Source organism: Hemitrygon akajei, chromosome 13 (genome assembly GCF_048418815.1).
Source record: "Hemitrygon akajei chromosome 13, sHemAka1.3, whole genome shotgun sequence".
NCBI classification, from domain to species: Eukaryota; Metazoa; Chordata; class Chondrichthyes; order Myliobatiformes; family Dasyatidae; genus Hemitrygon; species Hemitrygon akajei.
In genome coordinates this window covers 65,072,754-65,085,823 of record NC_133136.1, presented here as the reverse complement: position 1 = coordinate 65,085,823, position 13,070 = coordinate 65,072,754, and positions in this window count along the sequence as shown.

Below are 13,070 nucleotides of genomic sequence, written 5' to 3'. Positions count from 1 at the left end.
AGAGGTCAGATCCTGAATGGATTCTGAATTCTATTCAAAATAATGACAGGTCAACTATTCTGTTATTAGAAATACACGATTTCCAGTCTATGACAACAGTGAAGAACTATACGTATTTAATGTATCGTGTACATTGAGTATGACAAACTAGCTGTACACTAATGACTTTTTCAGCTTTCCTTATGATGTAAAGTACTATTAAGTCTAATTTGAATCATATGTTGATAAATTTCACTCATAATATGATAATAGTAATCCTAAAGATGTTACTACGCTGCATCCTTTCTACATTTCCTTCTGCCTGTTACTGGGGGCACACAAGAATGATGTGTTGAAAAATGAGAGGTCTGATCTGTAATTATCATGTTTTGCTGTTTCTTCAAAACAGTTTATAGTATCGTATTTGACAGGGAAAATGTTAGGTGCCAACTTATGGAAAATGATACATCAGCAAAATAAATTTAGTTTTTTATACCAAAACATTTTCGGATTTGTTCATGTTCCATAATAGAATCTTGTAAAGATGAAAACGTGAGAAACTAATGACAAATAAGTCAGAGTTTTATAAAACTGATTTTGCCTCTGAGACTAAAAGGTAATGATTAATAGGGAAAAAGATGATGATATATAATTTCAGTATTTTTAGTTTCTGATTAGAAAATCAACCCACCTCACCACCAGATCTATTTTTATATCTCCATTAATGATAATTGGATCTATCTATTTTCAGTAACAACTGGTATTGGTTTCTGTTCTGTTATTCAAAAGCAGTAAGAAGGCAAAACATAACAAGAAGAAATTTACTTCTGGTTTCATATCATATCTGCTGATGATAACAAACATCAAAGTTAAATTGTCAATGCGATATACTGTACATTTTACATCTTACTTCAGGATTCTAAACCAATATATTTGACTTTGTAGATATCAAGGCATGCAATATCCCTCTGAAAATATTTCACAATACCAAATTAAAATTAATGTTTATTTTTAATATAGTCATTCCAACAATGGGTTCCTTCACTTAAACTTAAAACTAAGAATCAATAATAATTTACTTTTACCTTTTGGCATTATTCTTATTGTGCAGAGTACATATTTCCATCATAATTTTTTTTACATTTATGAATAGTGTGCTGACACCTAATATTCCAGACCAGGGGCTCTAGTTTAGGTTTAAGAACAAAGTTTATATTAACTCATGTATTTATACTTTTGAAATTAAATGAAGCACCGTAGTATTTCTAATGCCTCCTTTTGCATTGAAAAATGTAAGCAATAATGTAATTTGTATTATTGCTGGAATACTCAGAATAATTTAGTTCACAAGGTGCTCCTGAATGAACCTCACTCTTCTCAGGCTTCCTGCCGGGTACAGGTTATCAATTATAGCCGACATTTCAATGACAAATTCTGACCTCTTCTTCAGGGATGATGTCTGGGTATGTCTACAATGGTGGCATTTATACTCCCCGTAGTCCATCCCTCCTGATTGGTTGGTCTTCATCCAGTCAGGTTTCTGCACTCCTGATTTGTTTACTATTGAATTCCAGTTCTTACTTACAGCGACCATCGTCTTTGTTAAAAATCTTTTCCTCTAGTTTTATTTCAATGGCTTCTTTTACCAGGCGATCCCAAAAGCCATTGGCACGGCACAGTCCTAGGTTATCTTTGAGCTGTATAAGTTGTGACTTGAGCTGTGTCTAGACGTACCCAGGCATCATCCCTGAAGAAGATGGCAGAGTTTGTCATCAACATATCAGTTATAATCGATACTTGTGCCCAGTTGGAAGCCCGAGAAGAGCTTATGTCAAAGCCATCATGGTTTCTGTAAAGGGAAATCTTGCCTGACAAATCCAGTAGAGTTCTTCGAGGAAGTAACAAGCAGAGTGGACAATGGAGAGGCAGTGGATGTCATCTACTTGGATTTTCAGAAGGCATTTGATAAGGTGCCACACATGAGGCTGCTTAACAAGTTAAAATCCTATGGCATTACAGGAAGGATACTGGCATGGTAGCAGAATAGCTGACAGGCAGGAGGCAGCAAGTAGGAATAAAAGGGGCCTTTTCTGGTTGGCTGCCAGTGACTAGTGGTGTTGCTCAGGGGTCAGTATTTGGACCACTACATTTTCACATTGTTTGTCAATGACTTAGATATTGGAACTGGTGGCTTTGTGGCAAAGTTTGCGGATAATAAGAAGATAGGTAGTGGGATAGGTAGTGCTGAGAAAGCAATGCGATTGCAGCAGGGCTTAGACAAGTTGGAAGAATGGGCAAAAGAGAGGCAGATGGAATACAGTGTTGGGAAATGTATGACAATGCATTTTGTTAAAAAGAACTATTATCTAAATGGGGAGCAGGTTCAAACATCAGAGGTGCAGAGGGACTTAGGAGTCCTTGTGCAAGACTCCAAGCCTCAAAATTGAGGGGTGACCCTTTAAGACAGAGGTAAGGAGGAACTTTTCTAGCCAGAGAGTAAATCAGTAGAATGCTCTGCTGCAGATTAGGTGCATATTTAAGGCAGAAGTTGATCATTTCCTGGTCGGTTAGTGCATCAAAGGATATGGTGAGAGGCAAGTATATGGGGTTGAGTGGGATCCAGGATCAGCCATGATGGAATGGCAGAGCATACTCGATGGGCTGGAATGGCCTAATTCTGCTCCTATGCCTTATTGTCTTACGGTCTTATATATGCCAGGAAAGCACTAGATCTCTTAGAGGAGGAGAATTTTAATGGAGATCTACAGGATGTTTGTTTTTTTCTACAGAGTGGTGGATGCATGAAACATGCTGCCAGGGGTGGAAGCAGATAAAATTGTGGCATTTAAGAGGCATTTGTATAGGCACGTGAATATGCAGGGAATAGAGGGATAGGGATCACATGCAGGGAAAAGGAATTTGTTTAATTTGACATCATGCCAGCATAGATATTGTGGGCCAAAGAACCTGTTCTAGTGTTGTACTCTTTTATTTTCTCTGTTCTTCTACCAATTTAATAAAACTGCCTTTAAAAGTCTTTTTCTTCATAAGAGATCCCTCAGGTCAAGGATGATTAGCTACCACACCAGTTCTGGAAGTTTTGAAGTATCTGATGAGCCTCTGCTGCAGAGGAGATGGGAGATACTAAACAGCACAGATGGATGATAGATGGCATTTTTAGTTGGCTTCTGCATGCTGCTGAGGAAACCCAGTCTGCCCAGCACCTTTCCCCAGATGCTCTTTCTCCATTTTGATCAGTTGAGGGCCAGATATTTCCACCATTCATTGAGGATGCTACATTTTTTCGAGGAGACTTTGAGGTCATTTTTGAAGCTCTTCCCTGACCTCCACGTGATATCTTGATGTGACAGAGCTTGGAGCAGATGTCTCAGAAATCCATCTCCATTCCACGTATGCTATATGATGACATGCAAGCTCATAGATCTTGAATGCAGATTGATCAATATAATCCACTCTATAAATCGGGAGCAGCGATTTGGTCACTAGGTATGGGCAGTTAATAAGGATTCTTCTGATGACTTTTCCTGGGGCAGACAGCTGTGAGACTTGTCTATATTACCATAATCAGATTTATTTCCTTTCCTGGGAAGTTGATCAAAATTACTAATGTCTTCAAGGTCCCCAGCATGTTCTCCTCTTCCAGATGATAGAGATGCTGTGATAGTAGGCATATTAGGAGGAAACAGAGAAAAACAGAGGCAGTTAGGTGGTGAGAGGATGGGAGTCTAGGGAAGGATGGATGCAGGAGGCACCAGGAACCCAGGCAAAGGACAGGGAATGCCAAAAATTAGCTTACTGATCAAATTATCTACACTCCAATTCAAACAATCACTCAAAAATAGCTCTAAAAAATCTATTTTTTAAAATTACACATGTCACAAAATATAACATGTTCATGTTACAGCATAATTATCTCATCCCCTTGATGTTCATGTTTACAATAATTTGACAAAGTATATTTTTACATGTCACTTCTTTTTCTCTTATACTCTCTGAGCATACTAAGTAGGTTAAGATTGGTGTATTGCAATTCCTAATGTGTACCTAGCCACCTATGTGAAACAGGTCAAATAGAAGTTCACACCTACTGTAGAATCCTCATTGCACAACAATGAATCTTACTTGTGAAAAATTTTGAGTAACTTGTATTATTACCACCTTTCTAAAATTAATTTAAACTGTTTTACAAACTTGGCTACCATAGGGCTGTTTTTTGAGATGGAAAGAGAATAACAACAACCACAAGAACCACATTTAGTCCATGCCAAAGTATTAATCTGCCTAGTTGATGGTACTAGGCAGATTAATAGTTTGGCATGCACTAAATGGCCAAAGGGCTATTTTCTGTACTGTCGTGTTCTATGTTTCTACAACTCAAGATGAAGATGATTATGTTGATTCTGACCAGATGTTAAATAGCCTGAACATAGGATGCTCTACAAATTGATGTAGAGTAGGTCACATAGTTAACACCAATATGAAGCATTGATCAAACCACATTTTGAATATTGTGAGCTATTCTGGATCTCACATCTAAGGAAAGACGTGTAGACCCGGAATACGGTTCAGGGAAGGTTCTTAAGAATGATCCCAAGAATGAAAGCCATTGAGAAGTGTTTAATGACTCCAAACTTATACTTGATGAAGTTCAAAAGGATAGGACAGTGGTAGTGGGATCTCATTGAAACCTTCTGAATACTAAAAGGCCCCGATAGATATAAGCTGGATGTTTCTATTACTGTAGTGGGAAAAGTCTAGGACTGGAGGGCATGGCTTCAGAATAAAGTAATGTTCTACAGCTAATGTATGGTGAAATTGTGGAACTTATTGCCAAACAGGGTGGTGAAGACCAGTCATTTGATGTATTGAAGGAAGAAATTGATAAGTTCTTGATTGGTAAAGGGGTTAAGGGTTACAGGAGAAGGCAGAGAATGAGGTTTGATGCACCATCAATAACTCTCTCTGAGACGTAAAGGCGAGATATCGGCTTTTATTGACTGGAAGAAGGAACAAGCAGTGGTTGACCACCATACTACATCCTGGAGACAGAGAGGCCGGGCTCAGACCTCAATCGCCTTTATACAGGGGTCTGTGGGAGGAGCCACAGGAGCAGTCAGCAGGGGCGTGTCCAGACAGGTATATGTAGTTCACCACATTCACCCCACCCCCCTTTCTTTTAAAAGAGAGTCCCCATGTGGCGAAGTTTCTTACAAGTATATTTACAGGTTAAGTCTATCAGGTGGTCGAATCTGTCGCTGCGATCTACGTAGCACCGGTGGTGATTGCACAGATGCCGGTGGTGGTGATTGCACAGGTGCCGGTGGTGATTGCCCCGGAGACGGAGGTTGTGCTGGTTCTGGCTTAACTGGGCGTGTCAGCCCACTAGGCGTCAGTGATCCCTCACGCGTGTGCGAGGCGCCTGGAATATACGCGTACGAGACGCCCGGTATATGAGTGTCGTGAGGAGTCTGTGTAGGGCTTGGTGTGCGCGGTGTCACCTCAGGTACAGGGTTCATAGTTACCGTGGAGTGTTCGGGGTAGTGGTCCGCTGCTCCTGCGGGCGCCAGGTCGCGGACGGAGACCGTGTCCTCCCGCCCATCAGGTAAGACCACGTAGGCATACTGGGGGTTCGCATGTAGAAGGTGAACCCTCTCGACCAGCGGGGAGTATTTATTACTCCTCACATGTTTCCGGAGCAGCACTGGCCCTGGGGACGTCAGCCAAACTGGTAGGGTGGTCCCAGTAACAGACTTCCTGGGAAAAGAGAATAGGCGCTCGTGAGGGGTGGCATTGGTGGACGTACATAACAGGGAGCGGATAGAGTGGAGTGCCTCAGGGAGGACCTCCTGCCATCGAGAGACCGGCAACCCTTTTGACTTAAGGGCTAAAAGCGTGGCCTTCCACACTATGGCATTCTCCCTCTCCACCTGTCCATTTCCCCGGGGATTATAACTCGTGGTCCAACTAGTAGCAATGCCCCTAGCCAGCAGGTACTGGCGCAGCTCGTCACTCATAAAGGAGGACCCTCTATCACTGTGGATATAGCAGGGATATCCGAACAGAGTGAAGAGCTGGCGCAGGGCTTTTATGACAGACGTTGTAGTGGTGTCGGGGCAGGGAATGGCAAAGGGGAACCGCGAGTACTCGTCGATAATATTGAGAAAATAGACGTTGTGGTTGGTGGAGGGAAGGGGGCCCTTAAAGTCAACACTCAGTCGCTCAAAGGGCGGGTGGCCTTGATAAGTTGTGCCTTTTCAGGACAGTAGAAGTGCGGTTTGCACTCAGCGCAGATTTGGCAGTCCCTGGTCATCGTCCTGATGTCCTCCAGGGAGTACGGCAGGTTCCGGGCTTTCATGAAATGGTAAAATCGGGTGACCCCCGGATGGCAAAGATGTGCATGAAGGGCGTATAGTTGGTCGAGCTGTGCGCTAGCACACGTTCCCCAGGATAGGGCATCAGGGGGCTCATTGAGTCTGCCAGGCCGGTACAGGATATCATAGTTGTAGGTGGAGAGTTCTATTCTCCACCGCAAAATTTTATCATTTTTGATTTTGCCCCGCTGTTGGTTGCTGAACATGAACGCAACCGAGCGCTGGTCGGTCAGCAAGGTGAACCTTTTGCCGGCGAGATAGTGCCTCCAGTGCCTAATAGCTTCCACTATGGCCTGGGCTTCTTTCTCCACCGCGGTGTGCCGAATTTCAGAGCCTTGAAGGGTACGAGAAAAGAATGCTACTGGCCTGCCTGCCTGATTGAGGGTAGCAGCAAGCGCGAAATCGGAGGTGTCACTCTCTACTTGGAAGGGAATGGTCTCGTCCACCACATGCATCGTTGCTTTGACAATGTCCCCTTTAATGCAGCTGAAGGCCGCGCAGGCCTCAGCAGAGAGGGGAAAAGTGGTAGTCTTGACCGGGGGCGGGCCTTGTCTGCGTAATGGGGGACCCATTGGGCGTAATAGGAAAAGAAGCCCAGGCACCGTCTGAGGGCTTTGAGAGTGGTGGGAAGAGGGAGTTCTAACAGGGGGCGCATACGGTCGGGATCAGGGCCAATGACCCCATTTTCCATGACATACCCAAGGATAGCGAGTCGGGTGGTTCCGAACACACATTTGTCCCTGTTATAAGTAAGGTTCAGGGCTTCGGCCACTTGGAAAAATCGTTGGAGGTTGGTGTTGTGATCCGGCCAGTCGCGACCACAGATGGTGATGTTATCCAGATAGGGAAATGTGGCCTTCAGTTGGCACTGGTCCACCATCCGGTCCATTTCCCTCTGGAAGACCGAGACACCATTTGTGACATCAAATGGGACGCGCAGGAAGTGATAGAGCCTGCCGCCCGCCTCGAAGGCGGTGTAGGGGTGGTCCTCTGGGCGGATGGGGAGCTGGTGATAAGCGGATTTCAGATCTATTGTCGAGTACACCTTGTACTGAGTATCTGATTGACCATATCCGCGATGTGGGGTAGGGGGTACACGTCAAGCTGCGTGAACCTATTGATGGTTTGACTATAGTCCACGACCATCCTATTTTTCTGCCCAGTCCGAACAACAACCACCTGGGACCTCCAAGGGCTTGTGCTTGGCTCAATGATCCCCTCCCCGAGCAGCCGCTGCACCTCTGACTGAAAGAAGGCCCTGTCCCCCGCGCTGTACCTCCTGCTTTTAGTTGCCACAGGTTTACAGTCGGGGGTCAGGTTGGCGAACAGCGGTGGGGGAGGGATCTTGAGGGTGGAGAGGCTGCAAGTGGTGTCAGTAGCACAGCTGTCGGCATGGTACAGGGTGGGATGTGTGTGTCGGTGTGTGTGTGTGGTCAGTAGCGGGGTATATGACAAAGTCCCACCAAACTGAGGATTCCTGACAGTGAGTGGTGGGAGGAGCCCGTCAAATGCCATAGTCACACTTTCGAGGTGGCTCTGGAAGTCCAGCCCCAAAAGCACAGGTACGCACAGTTGAGGTATGACCAGTAGCGCAAAGTTCCGATATTCTGTGCCCTGCACCACCAATGTCGCTACACAGCCCACCCGGATGTCTGTGGAATGTGACCCAGAAGCCAAGGTGACCCTCTGACGTACCGGCCATGTCACGAGTCCACAGCGTTGCACTGTGTCCGGGTCAATAAAACTCTCAGTGCTGCCTGTGTCAAACAGGCAGCTAGTCCTGTGCCCCTCCACCAGGATGTCCATCATTGACCTTGCAAGCTGCTGTGGGGAGCTTTGGTCGAGGGTTATGGAGGCCAGAGTTGAGCCGTCTTGGTGCCCGGTAAACACCGGTGGGTCGGGGGCGGGGCATGTTGACGCCAACAAAGATGGCCGCCCACATCCGGGCATGCAAGATGGCGGCCCCCATGTCTCACATGCAGCGCTGCCCGACCCCGCTCGTGGTTTAGACTTACAGACCTTGGCGAAATGGCCCTTCTTCCCGCAGCTGGAGCAGGTCGCTTCTTGGGCCGGGCAGCGTTTTCAGGGGTGCTTTTCGAGTCCGCAGAAGTAACACAGTTCGGGCTTTCGCCTGGCCACAGCCGTGGTTGGGTTCGGGGAGTTCGTGGAATTGCGACTGGCAGCGGCGTTGGCGAATTCGCTCGCGGGAACCGGCAGCGGCGGGGTCTGAGGTGTCCACGGAACCGGCAGGGAATAGCGCGGCTGGACAACGTCAGCGTTGTGCAGAGCAGCCTCCAGCGTGTCGGCCGTCTCGATCGCCGAGCGTAAGGTAAGATCAGAATTTCCAGCAGCCGCTGGCGCACATACACTGACCTAATTCCTGTAACAAAGGCATCTTGTACTAGCAGCTCTGCATGCTGTTCCGCCATGAGCGTTTTGCAGTCACAAGTCCTGACGAGTGTCTGTAGGGCTTGGAGAAATTGGGCGCTCGACTCCACAGGCCGCTGTCGTCGCGTAGCTAAGTGATGTCTTGCGTAGACGGTGTTCACCGGCCGCAGGTACTGTCTTTTGAGGGCGCCCAGTGCCCCTTCATAGGTCGGCAGGCCTCTGATAAGTGAATAAACTTTTGGGGTGACCCTCGAGAGGAGAATTTGGTGCATAACAGCGGGTTCAGTTGCACGAACCTCCTCCAAGTATGAGTGGAAGCATGCAAGCCAGATTTCAAAGGCGAGAGCTGCTTCAGGGTCTTGGGGGTCCAAATCCAATCTTTCCGGACGTAAAACGGTTTCCATGTTTTAAAACTTCCAGTCAATAAAATTGATGCACCATCAATAACTCTCTCTGAGACGTAAAGGCGAGATATCGGCTTTTATTGACTGGAAGAAGGAACAAGCAGTGGTTGACCACCATACTACATCCTGGAGACAGAGAGGCCGAACTCAGACCTCAATCGCCTTTATACAGGGGTCTGTGGGAGGAGCCACAGGAGCAGTCAGCAGGGGACGTGTCCAGACAGGTATATGTAGTTCACCACAAGGTTGAAATACAAAAATCAGCCATGGTGGAATGGCGGAGCAGGCTCGATAGGTGGAATGCTCTAAATCTGCTCTTTTGTCTTATGATGTGGTGACCTAAATGATGTACACTAGACTGAAAGAAGCACACGTGAATCTCTCTTCAATTGGAAAGACTATTTGAGGTGGGAAGGGAAAAGATCTATTGATGCTGCGTGACCTGCAGTGTGTTTCTGGTATTTTCTATTTTTATTTCAGATTTCCAGCATCTACAGTAGTTTAAATTTCATTTACTGCCATAAAATTTCTGAGACCTTCTGTGCATGTATGTATTTCTGGGGGGCCTAATCATAGAACTACCCCTGCATTACACATACCGTCATAACCACAAACTCTACCACGAGGTCTGCACGCTCTTGCAGGTGGGCTCAGCAATCACACACTTGCGTATACTTTTCCCACTGATTAGTGTTTCATTGAGATAGTATTTAACTCCCTTCCTCTCATTTCAGTCTTGTCAAGACTTGACCAAAGGCAGAGCAACGTCAACAGTCCCTGGTTACCGTGGTTCCAGGAACGGAAGTGCACTGGGAGGAATGACTCAGGCCATGTGGAAGGTACTCTCAGAATGACAAGCCCAGTCCAGGCAGAAGTGAGTGGAGGAGAAACTAAAATCAGTAGAAGCTGGGTTGGCTGATGTGTCACAGCAGTGCGACAGCTACTTTCACAGCAGCAAGCCCAGTCCCAGCAGGAAGAACAGGGGTCAACCCTCGCAGGGATGGTTCAGCGACTCACGACAGACAGCCGGAATCAGGTGACAGTGATTACAGCTCTCACTGTCGCGATCCAGCGGCTTCCTACTGACAACCAGAATCAGGTGACAGCCGCTACAGCTCTCACCTTCGCGGTCCAGCAGCTCATGACAGACAGCCGGAAACAGGTGGCAGCGATTACAGCTCTCACCCCCATGGTTCACAACTTACTACTAACAACCAGAATCAGGTGACAGCCTTCAGCCATGTCAGTCCCATTCCAGCATCACGCACAAAATGCTGGAGGGATGAAGTAAAGAGCTGGGAAGTTGATTGGTGAAAGAGACAGAAGGCCATGGAAGATAGAAAAGGGAGGAGTAACACCAGAGGGAGGCGATGGGTGGGCAAGGAGATAAGAAGAGAGAGGGAAAGGGGGATGGGGAATGGTGAAGGGGGGTGGCATTACCGGAAGTAATTCCTTACGTCAGGATAGCTTCCAGCATAATGGCACAAACTTCTGGTAATGCCCCCCCCCCAACTTCACCATTCCCCAACCCCTTTTCCCTCTCTCATCTTATCTCCTTACCTGCTCAGTGCCTCCTCTGGTGCTGTCCTGACTTTTCCTTCTTCCATGACCTGTCTGTCCTCTTCTATCAGATTCACTCTTCTCCAGCCCTGTATCTCTTTCACCAATCAACTTCCCAGCTCTTTACTTCATCACTCCCCCTTCAAGTTTCACCTATAACCTTGTGTTTCTCTCTTCCCTTCCCCCATCTTTTAAATCTACTCCTCAGCTTTTTTCCTCCAGCCCTGCCAAAGGGTCTCAGCCCAGAACATCGACTGTACTCTTTTCCATAGATGCTGGCTGGCCTGCAGAGTTCTTCCAGCATTTTGTGTATGTTACTTGGATTTCCAGCATCTGCATATTTTCTCATGTTTGTGATTATACCACTTCCAGCATCTCCCAGATCATCCATTTCAACAGCCTCATCAACCTTGGCCACCGATGCCCCAATTCATATAACCACATCTGGACCAGAACTGAGTATTCCTCCACCAGGCAGATACTCCAATGACCCCGATGGCTGCAGGAATTTTATTACCCAGAGTGAACTGACTTTCCAAGCCCTACCTGGTCAGTTTGGTGCTGATGCAAACTGGCGTACTTGGAGAGTCTCTTAGACAGACCACCACTCAGCCTGTTCAATGCTCTATGTGAACAAGGTACCCACCCCCCACAGCCCAGTCATTTTCGTAATTTTTTGTTGGCTTCAAGAGTTTTTGATCTTCCAATATGGGGTCAGGAGGCTGCTCACAGACTCCTGGGCCTGCGCCAAAGTAGCGGGAAGAAGAGAGACTATGTAGAAAAGTTCTGCACACTTGTGGTGGAGACAGGGAGGAACAAGCGATCTCTCATCACTGCCTTCCAGCAGGGACTGAGTGCAGGGCCCAGCACAAGATCGCAGTGTGTGACAAGCAGGGCAGCAGGGTGCTTAACAGTTGGAGAGGTGTTCTTTTCATGAAATTCTGCACCCTTTTTCTCCAAACATACCTTTGCTCATTGTAGTCAAAAAGTTCTATTTTAACCCCAGCAGTCCACAGGACTTGTTTCCAAAATGCATCAGGCTTGCTTAGATGTTCCTTTGCAAACTTCTGACACTGAATTTTGTGGTGAGGACGCAGGACAGGTTTTCTTCTGATGACTCTTCCATGAAGATCATATTTGTGCAGTGTTGCTGCACAGTAGAACAGTGCACCACCACTCCAGAGTCTGTTAACTTTTCCTGAATGTCTTTTGCAGTCAAACGGGCATTTTGATTTGCCTTTCTAGCAATCCTACGATCATGTGGATGGAATTTGGAATGTATTACCTGAGAGGGTAGTGGAGGCAAAGACCTGTAAAACATTTAATGTATTGAAACAAGAACTTAAATTGCCAAGTATAGAAGACCATGGACCAGTCTGGTAAATGGACTCAGTGTACTGTAAATAGATATTTAATGGTTGATGTGGCCAGAATGGTCTGAGGGTCTGTTTCTGTGCTGTATGAATCTGTGACTAAACATTTTGGAGTGGCAAGATCTCTCTTCTTTCCTCCATATGCTTATAAAGTAGCAGCATGGCTGCTCAGCCTACTTAAAATAATTATACACAATGTACGCAATAGGTCTTTCTGCTTGTGACAAAGAAAACAACGTTCATAAGGAAGACTCTGGAGCTGAATTAATTATCATAAATTACTGGAAATTCCACCCTAATCCAAAGAGTTCCTCGTTATGCTAATGATTTATGTGGGAACGGCTGGCCGTAATCTGCAAGATTATAATCATTAGATTGCAAAAATATTATACATTACGTGTGTCAACACTTATAGGGCTGGCATCCCGTACTCCTGTATCCAGGTATGTTAAATTTGTATGTGGTTATACCCAGACACAAATTTGTAGTGCTCCAGGTATCAGCTAAAAATATGATTAATGATCTTAATTTCAAAACATTCATTTATAATGCAACTCTTTGATCAATTCCATCACCAGAGTGCGCTCCTGTGCATTTTAAAACAGATTAGTCTGCCACAAGGTCATCTAGCCACATGACAATTTAATACATAACTCCTACAATAAATCAACTGAGCTGTGGAAAGCGGCCAGTGAGTGAGTGGGCCAGTGAAGGAGTGGAGATTTGAGATTTTGACTCGAGAGATTCTGGCAGTTTTGGCAGTTGGACTGTGCAATCAAGACAATCAAGATTTGAATAGCTCAGCAGAAAGCCGTTGATTAGACAATCAAGATTTGAATAGCTCAGACTCAGCAGAAAGCAGCTGATTGGGCAATCGAGGTCAGGTGACCAAGCAGTTTGAAAAGCTCAAACAAATAAATAGAGGGTGACTTCAAGCGGAGCGGCCTGTGGAAAGCAGCCAGTGAAGGAGTGGA